Source organism: Tenrec ecaudatus, chromosome 6, assembly GCF_050624435.1.
Source record: "Tenrec ecaudatus isolate mTenEca1 chromosome 6, mTenEca1.hap1, whole genome shotgun sequence".
NCBI classification, from domain to species: domain Eukaryota; kingdom Metazoa; phylum Chordata; class Mammalia; order Afrosoricida; family Tenrecidae; genus Tenrec; species Tenrec ecaudatus.
The window spans coordinates 89,481,082-89,494,865 of NC_134535.1; the positions used below are offsets into that span (position 1 = coordinate 89,481,082).

Below are 13,784 nucleotides of genomic sequence, written 5' to 3' on the forward strand. Positions count from 1 at the left end.
TTCTTGGCCCTGCTGACAGGCCGGGCTTTGCTCTCTGCCACTAGGCCACATTGTGGCAAGTGCTCCACTGTGAAGTGCCCAGAGACACCCTACTCTGCCAGAAGGCTCCCTGCCCAAAGGCAATCTCTTCTCACTCACCGAGTCAGCTCACTCCAGGGACGTGGAGGTCCAACTTGCGGTCTCCCCCTTGTCATCTGCTCGCATTGCTTCCGCTGTCTTGCACTTCATGGTGCCATCTTACACTGCCTATTGCCATGTGCGGTCCTACAGCTCTGTCTCCTCAGACTAGGAACTTTCCGATCTTGGACCATGGGTCCAAAGAACACATTGTCCATCCAGTTATTCTTTGTAGTGAGATTCCCCACTAAAAGTTCTGTGATATTTATCTTTTCGAAGTTTCCCACTCCCACCAAGACGCCCAAATGACCAACCTTCTTGGTAGCCCATGGTCACCTTGCTTGCTTTACGGACCTTATCTCCATGGTCCCTTTGTGAGATTGCGACTTAGCAAATAATATTTCACAGAAATAAACACAAGGCCCCAAAGGATATATAAAGAGAAAGTCCCTGCACTGCAAATGACTGTTTAGGTGCCCATAGCCAAGTGAGGGTAAATATTAACGGCAGCATCGTGGTAAATCAGACACTCCGCTCCCACACGAAGTGAGACTCACTGTGGGCTGAGGAAAGACTGGACGGTTGTCGCAAAATAAATGGTGGCCCGAGAGGTTGCAAGTTTGAAGCACAGCTGTTACCGTGGCTCAAAAGCAGTGACCTGTCTCAATTAATGCTTTCTATTTTACGTCTTTGGATTCTCATGTCCATTGCAATGGCGGCACAGAAACTCCCAGAAAGAACTCATGAATAAAGGGTTCACTACGGAAGTCAGCAAGTTGTGATGCCACAGAAACGCTCAGGGCTGACTTGTTTAAACCTCGGTGGCTCAGCAAGTCCAACTTCCCCAATCAAGTGCTCGGGCACCCCATTCCCAAAGCCAGCCTCGTACACAAAAGCACACTGACTTTTATTTACAGTAGAACCCGGACCTCAACGATAATCTGTTCTAGAAGGAGCATCGAGAAGCAATGCAGTCGAGTTCAGAAACAGTTTTTCCCATAAAAACTGAAAATGGATTAATCCATTCTCCACCACCGAGTTTTTACCCTAACCTTGCCTTTTTATACAAAACATTACACAGAAATTTCAAAGTAAGTTCAGAGTTAAGTAATATAATTCAAATAAGAAACACAACATTTAAAAACTTTTTAACAACTACAGTCTGGCCCATACCTTGAGATTGACGAGGATCTGGATCTGTGGACACGGATGTGGAGAGGAGGGATGGAGAGAGAGTCCTTGTTTGAAAGGGGAATCCCCTTCCATCAAATCACCTGGTAGCTGCTCTTCAGTTTTGTTTTTGTTTTTCCCTTCTTTGCCTTTCTCACCAGGACCTGGCTGACTTTCTCTTAAAAAAAAAAAAAATCTGTCTAATGTAGCCTTCTGTTGGCATTTCCTTAACTGTTTTCTAAAAGGGTTTACTAAATTATCATCAATAAAATCAATAACACGGTTGGGCAGTTCCTTATGATGATTCTTTTCAAAAAGCTCTTGGGACCCATGTTTTAAATCTAAAAACAGTACAAAAAACTACAAAAACTAAGAAAATTCAGGCAAAATGCTTGGAACACCTACTAAAAACGCCAACTGACGCCGAATGACTGGAACACGAACTGTTTGGGTTAACAAAAATCACCTGCGTCGGGTCAGATTCCGGTGTTTCCTTTGAGCTCGGATGCAAAATGTCGGCGTTTCGTGTGGAAATCTGATTATGTCGAGTCTGGACGCGGTCGAGTACCGGGCTTCTATGTACTCTCTGAGTCGGAAGCTAAGCGCTTACGTTCAAGCCGGGTCCCGTTCTGCGCTGCTGCTCTGAATTACAGCTTTCCTCTGGGTCTGCGGGGGTGACCGCGCAGGGGTCTGGGGTCTAGAGGGCGCCCCCACTCCTGGCTCTGACTGGTGAGGGGCTCCCTCTTCTCGCTTCGCAGGGGGCTCCTTTATACCCAGCAGGACTGCACTCCAGAGAATATGGTTAGAAGCGCTCACAGGTGAAGCTGTCATTATCTTCACAGGTGAAGCCCGTCATTGTTTTTCATTTAAAGCCAGGCCTATGCAGGGAAAGGTCATTTGGTGGGAGTTAGAGATTTGGGCGAGAAGAGCCACACTGACTAATTCTCTGCCCCAGCAGTCAGTGCCACTTAAACTTAACATGTGTGTCCTGAAGGGAACTGCACATTTTTAGGCCCAGAGCCAGAACGACTGAATCAGTCTGTGATGGGCGGCCAGGTGATTCTCCAAGCCATTCAGATGCATATTGAAGTTGGGAAAGAAAGCATCGCAGAAGATGAGCGAGGAGAGAAGTCTGAGTAGGTCAGCTTTGGCATTTGAAGAGACAGATATCTTTGGGCCAAATGGAAATATAGGAGTTATACGGGGGACCCTTTACACGGGACAAGGGTGCTGATGTAAATGAGTTTCTGGGATGAGGAAACTGAGTCAAACCTGAGACACTCAAATCCTCCAGTTCTGCTGACCTCTGAGTGGAGCCAAGGATATGAATGAGAGGCTCACAGACCAGCCTCTGTGAAGGCACCCACCATTCTCTGAGCATGGTCTGTGGGACCTCAGGCTGGGCTCACCAGCCTGTGGCAAATGCTCAAGAGTTTCTTCCTCAACAAAAGGTGGAAAAAATAAAAACCATTTAAACATTTTTAAAGTGGATGATTATCATGAAGGCCTTTTTATTTCACTGAGTGCCTGGAAGGATGTGGCCAGATAACCATTTCATGACCAGAGTAAATATTCTCTTATCTGCTTTGGTTACGCACTTTTCCTTGAAGCCTGGCTGCCTAACAGAGTTGGTTTTTAAAGTGCTTTGCCACTGTATAAATACCATTAGCCTTATAGTTCCTGCTCTTCCTTATTCCAGAAAACAAGTATAAAGGACACCAGGTACTGTTCAGTAACTTTGGATACCATGGAAATAGATAATACGATCCAAAGATTTTCTATTTTGTACAATTATATGAAGATCAGTCGAGATGAGAGTTTTGCTATTTCTACCTGTTATAATTATTATAAATATCTTCATTGGTTCTTGAATAACTTTCTATGCTGGCTTAGTTAATAAAACTGATGGACCTTGACATGTAATATTCACAGACACTAACACAATGGTTATTATAGCCATGGTTATGATTAATTATGTTTGAAGTCATGTAATTTGGAAGATGTGCTCTTGTTCAATACTGTCCTACAAGTCAGGTTCAGATATGTCTGTAGGCTCTACCTCAAAAATATTGATTTTAAATTAAGTATGACATTTAATCTTTTCTATCAAAGCATAAGACCATATAAACACAAAAAGGAAGACAGAGGCTGAACATTTGAAAAGAAGAGAAAATGTGTGATAGTAGCCTTAGATAACATTGGTGATATTTAAAAGATAATTTCCTTATGAATTAGTAAATTTAGATGATATGTACTTCAGAGAATTAGCTTATAAATATAAGTTGTGAACAATCTTGCTCAATCAGACAGGTTGTGGAGCAAATAAAATTTTATTTGTAATTTATCAGTTGTATCTCACTGTCCTTTGAACAAAGCTGTGTCCGAGAGGACACTGGGTGACGTAATTTCCTGCCCAGCATCAAACTGATCTCATCAGAGTAGCTAGCTATACACAAAGCTGAAACCAGACCCAATGGGCCACAAGGACCACTTCAAATTTACTTGATGGAGTCAAAATTAATAAGTTATTTTCCATAAGGAATATCTTTAAGAGCCTCATAAAACCTGTTCTTTCTAGTCTCTTGCAGGAGTAGAAAGCCCCATACTTCTCCCTAGGAGTGGCTAGTGGTTTCAAACTGCTGCCCTTGAGATTAGCAGTCCAATTTGTAACCACAATGCTACTGGGGCTCCTCTTTCTATTCTTCTGGTTGGACTCACTCAACAGCTCCCCCTCCGGCTACTTCTTTCAAGTCTTATTGCTGGACCTTGTGTTTTGTTCATTGATATTTTAATGACGTTATCTGAAACACATTCGACGTGGCATGCCCCTGGTGCAGCATGTTTGAGGCTGAAATCCTTCGTATCAGACTGAGAACAGATGGAGCTGGCCACTTACCTTCCCGGTCAAGGACAGCTCAACATGAATCATGCAACCATGTACTAATCTTCTGTGATCAATCTGTCAGTACTTGCCAGACAAATCTGCCTGCCTTCTTTTACTCCAAAATATTCTGGCTATTTGTTGTATTTAATTCCATTCAACAAGAAAATCATCAAGCGTATGTTAAGTGGGAGGCACTGTGGAGGAGCTAAGTATAATAAAACATAAAATAGATTCTAGTATAATGAGGAGCGCATGTCTGATAGTTCTTTATGGTTTCCTAAGTGCAGGCACATTTATCAGCCCATTTGTTGTGCACAACTCTCAACAGTGATGAGGGGTCCAATGACTTGCAGTGGTTTACATCTGCCACTGGTGACAGAGCTGGATTAGAACCTAACTTCTTCACCTCTGATCCAGCTTCTCCTTACTGCTTTAACTTCTGTCAGACTTGCAACACAGCCATCGATTTGTGGCTTCCATTCTTTATTGATGAGCTTTGTGTGATGGAAAGCATCAGTTGACACAGTTGAACACTGGTTGCTGAGCCAGCCTTAACACTAAATGTGAAACACGCTGCCTCCCAGTGAGCCAGGCCCAGAAAGCGAGAGGTTTGTAGCATTAATTAACAAAGCCCCATCAACTTGCCATCAGTCATTGTAATAGGACGACTGTCACTCTTTTTTGAACCTTGCTCCAAAGTCTGAACTTTTAAAAATTCTTTCATTTATATTACTTTTTCTTTTAAAAAATCATTTTATTGGGGGCTCATATGATGCTTATCACAATCCATACATCCATCCATTGTGTCGAGCACATTTGTACATTTGTTGCCATCATCATTCTCAAAACATTTTCTTTCCACTTGAACCCTTGGTATAATGTTTCTGAGGGAGGAAGGGTGGGGGAAGGAGGGGAGAAAATGAGGAGCAGATATCAAGGACTTGAGTTTGATGCTTTCGATAAGACTTGATTTTTGGATAGAAGAAAAAGAAAATTTCTCTTCTGCAGAGCATGTTCACCTTATCAAAAGAACCCGATGACCAGGAAAAATGTACCTCTTCCATGACTACATATAAAATGTCTACCATGGAACACTGAATAATTTTACTGGATTCTCTCAAGTCACGCATTAGCTTCTTATTAATATTTACACCCAAGCCATGGAGAACGCCATAATTGCTTTCTTCTTTCACTCGCTTATCTAGTCCATCAGTAACTCCTCATGGCTCTGTCTTCCAAATCTAGGCGTCACCCTCTCAACTGCCAGCCTCTGAATGCAAGTGACCAATTTTTCTAGCTTGTCATCCTTTTGTGGGAGTAATACTCGTTGCCATTGAATCTATTCCAACTGACCCTATAGGACCGAATAGAACTTCCACAGAATCTCCAAGGGCAGGATTCTTATGGAGCTGATGATTACACCTGCCTACCATGGAGTGGATCCCAACCACTGTCTTGACCTTTCCATTAGAAACTGAGCATGTAGCTGCTGTTTATAAGAACCATAATCCCAAACCCAATGCTGTCGAATGGATTTCACCTCGTAGGAACCCAATCCAACATAGAACTGACTGTCTGATAAGATTTTCATGTCTATAATCAAGGAAGCAGAGGCTGTTATCTTTTTCCCAACAGAGGAGACGTTAGATCCATACTAACCACTTCACCACCAGAAATCCCTGATATTAACTGTCCAAACCCAAACCAATTCGGGTTACTCATCTGGAGCCTCCCATGGAGCAGCTGGAGGGTTTGAACCACCAACCTTTAGGTTAGCAGCCAAGTGCTTAATCACTGCACCATCAGGACAACTTGGTGGTGTTGTTTTCAGATGTCTTCAAGTCATTTCCACTAGTAACCACCCTATGTACCACATATTAACACACTGTCTGATCCTGTACTATCCTCACAATCGTTATGTTTAAGCTCACTGGGGAAGCCACGATGCCGATATCAGTCCCTTCCTCTTTTTCACCGACCCTCTGCTTTACCCAAGTATGTCCTATTGCAGGGCCTGATATCACGGTCAGAGTTCGTGAGAGGAAGTTTTCGCATCTTCGCCCCTAAGAACTGTTCTGGCTGTACTTTTTCCAAGACAGATGTGTGTGCTTCTGGCAGTCCTCAGTACTTCTAATTTTCTTTGCCACCATCATAATTCAAAGGCATCAATTCTTCCACAGTCTTCCTTATTCATTGTCCAACTTCCATATGCCTACGAGGCGATTGAAAACACCATGATTTGGGTCAGGTACACCTACGCTTTCCAGGTGATATTTTTGCTCTTCTAAAGAGATCTTGTGTAGGAGATTTGCCCAATGAAATTCATAACATGATTTCTTGACTGTTGCTTCCATATGAGCATTGGATCCAAGCAAAATAAAATCCTTGCCAACTTCAATCTTTTCTCCATTTATCATGATGTTACCTGTTTTGAGGTTTTGGTCTTCTTTACATTGAGTTGTAATTCATACTGAAGGCTGCAGTCTTTGATCTTCATCAGCAAATGCTTCAAGTCCTCCTCGCCTTCAGTAAGCAAGGTTGTGTCATCTGCATATAGCATATTGTTAATAAGCCTTCCTTCAATCCTGATGCTGTGCTCTTCTTCGTATAATCCAGCTTCTTGGGTTATTTGCTGAGCATACTTATTGAAAAGGTAATGTGCAAGGATGTAACCCTAATGCACACCTTTTCTGATTTTGAACCATGCAGCTTCCTGTGTTCTGTTCGAAGTCCATGCACAGGTGCTTCATGTGCACATTAAAGTGTTGCGGAATTTCCATTCTTCTGAATGCTATCCATAGTTTGATATGACCCACAGTAGAAATCTTTGTATAGTCAATAAAACACAAGTAAACAGCTTTCCGGTATTCTCGATTTTCAGTACGATCCATTTGACATCACCAATGACAGCACATCCTCTGTTGAACCAGCCTGAATTTTTGGCAGCTCCCAGTCAACCATTGTTAAATGATCTTCAGCAAAATTTACTTCAATGTTATATTAATGATATTGTTTGATACCTTCTACATTCTGTTTGGTTACCTTTCCTTGGCATAGGTACAATTAATAATCTCTTCTAATCAGTTGGTCAGATAGCTGTCCTCCAAGTTTCTTGGCATTGATGAGTGAATGCTTCCAGGGCTTTATCAGCTTGTTGGGACATTTCGATTGCTCGACATTCTTTGAATTCTGGAGCCTTGTTTTTGGCTCATGTCTTCAGTGCAATCTGGGCTGCTTCTTTTAGTGCTATCAGTTCTTGATCATATGTTACCTCTTGAAATGGTTGCATATTGGTCAATTTTGGTATATTGATTCTGTGTATTCCTTCCGTCTTCTTTTGATGCTTTCTGTATTCATTATTTGGCCCTGGAATCCTTCAATATTTCAACTTGAGATATGAATTTTTTTCTTCAATTCCTTCCATTTGAGATAGGCTAGGTGTGTTCTTCCCTCTGGGCTTTGCACCTCCAGGTCTCTGGAATTTCATTATCATTCTCTACTTTGCTTCTGAAACTGCCCTTTGAAATGTACTGTTTGGCTCTTTTACTCCGTCATCGCTTCCATTTCCATTGCATGAGTACATTCAGGAGCAAGTGTCAGAGACTCTTCTGACATTCCCTGTGATCTTTTCTTGTCTTTGTAATGACCTTTGTTTTCTTCATGTAGGATGTCCTAGAGGTCATTCCCCAGCTCCCTGGGTCTTTTGTCATTAGTGTTAAATCATTCAATCTATTCTTTATATGCCCTCTAAATTCAGGCGGATATACTGAAGGAGGTATTTTGGACTTGGTTTTATTTCCTTTCGCATCGAGAAGTTGATGGTCTTTCCCACCCTCAGCCCCTGGCTTCCTTTGGGATCCTCGAGTAAGCTTCCCCACCTTCTCTTCCCACAGATGGAGTCACTTTGACTCCCGTGTGTCCCGCTTGGTGAGGTCTATGTGTACAGACATGATTTATGCTGTTGAAATATATATTTATTTGCTATGAAGAAGTCATTGGTCTTTTAAAAATCCTATCATGAATTTTCCAGCTTCATTTATATCACTGAAGCCATATTGACCCAACTACTGTGCCTTCCTCTTTATTTCCAACTTTTGCAGTCCAATCGTCAATAATAAGCAATGCTTCTGGATTGCGTATTTGAACAATTTCAGAGTGAAGAAGATAACAGAATTCTTCCATTGTTTTCATCCCTAACTTTAGTGATTGGTGGGTACATTTAAGTAATATTTATATTAACTGAATCTCCTTGTATGAATATAGATATTATCCTATCACAGATAGCATTGGAAATCAAGATAGATCTTGACATGTTATTTATGGTAATAAATGTAATGACATTCCTTCTGAATTTGTCATTCCTGGTATAACAAACTCTGTAATTGTCTGATTCAAAATGGTCAATACCAGTTCATTTCAACTCATTAATTGCCTGTCAATCTTTATTTTCAACAACTTCTAATTTTCCTAGATTTGTGCACCATGCATTCCATGTTCCAATTATTAATTGATGTTTGCAGCTGCTTGTTCTCATTTTAAGTCGTACCCCATCCACAAATGACAGTCCTAAATGGCTTACGACATCCACGTCACTATGATCGACTCTCCTTTGAGAAGGCAAGTGTTCCTCAGTCTGATTCTGAGTGACTAGCGACCTGAGAGGCTCATCCTCCAGCTGGGTAGCCGACAGTGGTCCGCCATTGTTCTGGAGCTTTCCAGGGAAAGGTGATGCTTTCTGCTCCCAGCCAGGGTTACAGCTCAGAAACCCACGAGGGGGGGTTCCAGTCTGTGCTATAGGTTCACCAGGAGTCAAAATCGACTCGATGGCACTGAGTTTTGTTTTGTTGGTTTCCTTGTTTGTTTGTTATAATCCCTCAAAAGTGGACAGCCTAGTCCTTCTTTGTCATTTGTTCTTGGTCTGGAAACACTGCTAAAACCGGTTCACCTTCATATTTGAAATACTGGTGACATACCTTCTAGCATCACAGCAACACGTAGGCCACCACAGCGTGACAAACTGATGAGTGGTCGTCCTTGGTATTCAAACACCAAGCCAAACTCATTGTCATTGAGTCATTTCCGGCTCAGCGTGACCCTACAGAACAGAATGGGACTGTCCATGGGCTTCTGAGACTAACACTACGGGAGTAGAAAGCCTAGTCTTTCTCTTACAGAACTGTTGTTGGTTTCAAACTCTGACCTTGCAGTTAGTAACCACTACGACACTAGGACTCTTTGGTGTTAGCTATTAAACACACAACCCAATAAACAAAAGCAAATCCACTGCCATCGAGTAGTCTACAACTCATAGTGAGTTTCTGAGACTAGTTCTATGGGAGCAGACAGCCTCAGCGTTCTCCCGTAGAGTGGCCACAGCTACAACCGTTCCGATCCCGTTTACTCTTGCCCTCTGCAGAGAGAAATGCTTTAAAAATGTGTGTGATGTCGGATTTGTAAGGTAGAATTGGGATCATGATAGTGGGGGAGCATTTAAGAATTAGAGGAAAGTTGTATATTTCATCATTGCTGCACTGCACCCTGACTGGCTCGTCTCCCCGTGACCCTTCTGTAAGGGGATGTCCAGGTGCCTACAGATGGGCTTTGGGTCTTCACTCTGCACTTCCCCTCATTGAAAATGATAGGATTTTTTGTTCTTTGATGCCTGATACCTGATCCCTTCGACACCTCATGGTCACCCAGCCTGCTGTGCTTCTTTCATGTGGGCTTTGTTGTTTCCCAACTAGATAGTTGCTTGTTTATCTTCAAGCCTTTAAGACCCCAGGCTCTATATATTTTGATAGCCGGGCACCATCGGGCTTTCTTCACCTATTTGTTATTCTACCTTACAAATCTGGCTGGACTAGAGGATGTACACTGATACAGATGGGAACTAGAAACACAGGGATTCCAAGACAGATGATCCCTTCGGGACCAGTGCTGAGAGTGGCGATACTGGGAGGGTGGAGGGGAGGTTGGGGAGAAAAAGGGAACAGTTTACAGGGATGAACATATAACCTCTTCCCTGGGGGATGGACAGCAGAAAAGTGGGTGAGGGGAGGCATCGGACAGTGTAAGACATGACAAAATAACAATAATTCATGCTATCAAGGGTTCATGGGGGAGGAGAGCGGTAAGGGAGGGGAAAAATGAGGAGCTGATAACAAGGGCTCAAGTAGAAAGCAAATATTTTGAGAATGATGATGGCAACAAATGTACAGATGTGCTTGACACCATGGATGTATGTGTGGATTGTGATAAGAGTTGTAAGAGCCCCCAATAAAATAATCTTTTAAAAATGTGCATAATGCCAGTCCCTGTTTAAACTCCTTCACTGGTTTCCTATTGTCATTAAAATAAAATTTAAATTCCTTGCCTCTGTCCACAAGGCATGGCCCCTGGGGCTGTCAGAGTCTGCTTTCTGTAAGCTCCTCCGATCACATATGTATTTGCAATAAGGCAAGGCATATGCTGCAGCCCCCTTCTGCCTGTAGCTTATATCTACAAAATCCCTCCTACATTTTTTGTGATTTATGAGACAGCTCACATATCACTTCTTCAGAGAAGACTTTTCTGACCATTAGCGTTAGGTAGTTAGCTCCACCCAGAAACTCTTTTGCATGGCCGTCTTCTTCTTCTTCATACAGAGAATTAAACATAAATATAAATAATTTGCAATTGTTTTCTTTGACCTGCTACTTATCCTAATACAGCTCAAAGGACCGTGTCTGGCACATTGTAGATGCTTACTAAAGGTTTGCTAAAAGAAGGAAGGAATATTGCTGAGCATCTGTTAATAAAGAAAATGGTATTTAATAATCATCTGGGCTTTGGAAAAGCTGGCTTCCATGATGAATATCTTCCATTATAGATGAGCTTGCCAGAGAAGTACAGAGTATCCAGTTAAATTTGAATTTCAGATAAGCAACAGATACTTTTTAGTGTAAGTATGTTCTGTGTAATAAGTTATAGCTCACCAAATACTGCATGGGATGTGCTTATACCGAAAGTGTTCATTGTTTATCTGAAATTCAAATTTAACTGGGCACACTCCTTTTCCTTTCTAGGCTGGGCTGCTAAATTTGGCAACTTTAACTGTAGAACACTACAACTCTACACTACAGAAATTATTATCCTGTCAGGAGATGAGGGAATAACCAAAAACAGCCTTCCTTGAAAGTCTTTTCTTACGCAATTATATTTCAGAGTTTAGAACTGTATACTCAGTGATAAGCTTATCCTCCTCTCTTTGAAGGAACACTAAAGGAGAGTCTTATTTTCTCACCTTATCCAGGAGCCCTGGTGGCACAGTGGTTAAGTGCCCAGCTGAAAACTGATAGGTTGGTGGTTCGAACCTGCCAGCTGCTCTCTGGGAGACAAAGTGGCAGTCTGTGTTTGTCAAGCTGCATCCTTGGGAGCCCTGTGTGGTAGCTCTGCTCTGTCCTATAGGCTCCGATGAGCCAGCATTGGCTTGATGACAATGAACCTGGGCATTTGGGTGTTTCAGTACTAACATCACCCAGGGAAAGGAAGACACCCACTCCCTTAGAGGGGGTCATGTTTGTGACTATCCTCTTCTCTTTCAGCTGAGGTAGGAATATGTGCAAATGAGCATAATTAATTCTCCCTAAAATGTTGCTTCAGGAGAAAGGGACTATTTATAGGACCCAGTTGTCAGTACTAACAATAGAAGTTATCCATTTTTTCACCCTGGTAGCACAAGGTATTGACTGTGAGGCCTGAGAGATTTCTACTGGGTCATAAAACTGTGTGAAGGCCCATTAAGGTATCTTCTGGTAATTGGGCTTATTATTAGATCCCTTGAAATTAAAAAAATGATATCTCTATGTTGCAAAACAATATGATTTCTGGATGTCCATCATTTAGGAAATGGAGTATATAGACCATCCAACTCTATCTATCTAGCTATCTATTTATTTTCAATTAGCAATATTCACGCCTCGGATAAACCTCACTGGCTATGAAATTGCCAGTGCGCAAAGCTCCAAATTTATTTATTTACTTACTTTTTTCGTTGTGCTTTGGGTAAAAGTTTACAGAGAAAATTAGTTCTTTATTCAAGTTTTGTTCTGTGACATTGATTATAATTCTCACAATGTAGTCATCCAAATTTAGAGCCCCAAACTCCACGCCCCACTTTATTCACAGTTCTACACAGGGAACTCAATCTGCCCACCTCTTCTCCATGATTAGAAAGCATCCTAATCTAATCTAGTCCCATCAAGGGGCTAGAAAGCGTCCTAAAATACAAACTTAAATAATGACTTAAGTCCTTATTTCAACCCTAGGGACCATCTTTTTTCTTTTTTAATATTGTAAGCAAAATTCCCCCAATAAATTTTAGAAAAGTGTACACTGATGAGACCCCTATCTTCTATAGCTCTCCTTGGAATTTCATGTTCAATAAGACCACAGAGTATCACAAAAGCATCTCCCTTTTCTTTTCTTGTTTTTCTCTTTCATTCTTTTTTTTATTTAATCAGTTTATTGGGGGCTCGTACAATTCTTATCACAATCCATACATACATCCTTTGTGTCAAGAACATATGTACATTTGTTGCCATCATCATTCTCAAAACATTTGCCTTCTACTTGAGCCCTTAATATCTGCTGCTCATTTCCCCCCTAGCAGTCTCCTTTTCATGCTGAGTGACAATTATAATTATTTTGTTTCTAAAAAGCATTTATTTTACATTTTCAAGAGGAGACGGAGTCCTACTGGTTATGAGTATGGTATAAGTATATTTTCTTAAAACTTCAACTTCAAGATCCAAGCTTTATCCTTCTGGATCATTGCTTAATACTTCTATTTGCTAAACTTGCTTTGAATAACAAAACTAAATGTAAGCCTCATGGATGAGTCTTACAGTTGGGTTATCTTATTTGCTTTAAAAAGCAGTAAGATCTGGATTAAATTGTGTACAAGAAAATTGTCAGGGGGAGTTCCACAATTCCTATCATATGCTTCCCTAGAAACTTCTTTCTATATTTTTTTTCTTTCTACACATTTCTAGTTAAGATTTCTTGAAGCCATAGGGAGCCCTCGTAGCACTTTTAGGTAAGCATTGGACTTACAACAGCAAGGTCAGCAGTTCAAACCCACCAGCTGCTCCGGGAAGAAGGATGAGGCTAGCTGTCCCCATAACCATGCAACTTCGGAAACCCAACACACAAGAGCGCTATGAGTCAGAATTGACTTGAAGGCAGTGACTTTTTTTTCAGGGGGGCCCTTAAAGCTTTACACATTTAATAACTCTATAGTACACAGTCAACCGATTAAAAGAAGGACAATAAAAATTAAAATAAATAAATGAAGGGTAATTTGGAGAAAACAATCTTACAAAATTCAATTTTTCATTGCTCTAATGAAAAAATGAGTATGCTCAATATATGAACATTATACACTTGTTAACTCAAGTGTACAAGATATGAAAAGTAGACCTTTCCTTTCCTTCGTTCGAGTCCCACAGGGCAGAGAAAAGGGCTTAGTCTGAATCCTTCCAGGTTCCTGTTTTCCAACACATAAAATCCATCTATAAACATATTTAAATTCATTTTCAACCTCATTATGAACATTTTTAAGTTAACAAAAAAT

The 13,784-nt window shown here is 41.2% G+C and overlaps 1 non-coding gene across 1 annotated transcript; it reads right to left on the minus strand.

Annotated features, from left to right (window-relative positions):
• Positions 1-12,039: 12,039 nt before the first annotated feature.
• LOC142452009 (U4 spliceosomal RNA) lies at positions 12,040-12,173 on the minus strand. The gene has a single exon (XR_012785081.1). It is a non-coding gene; the product is annotated as a U4 spliceosomal RNA (small nuclear RNA).
• Between the last annotated feature and the right edge of the window lie 1,611 nt (positions 12,174-13,784).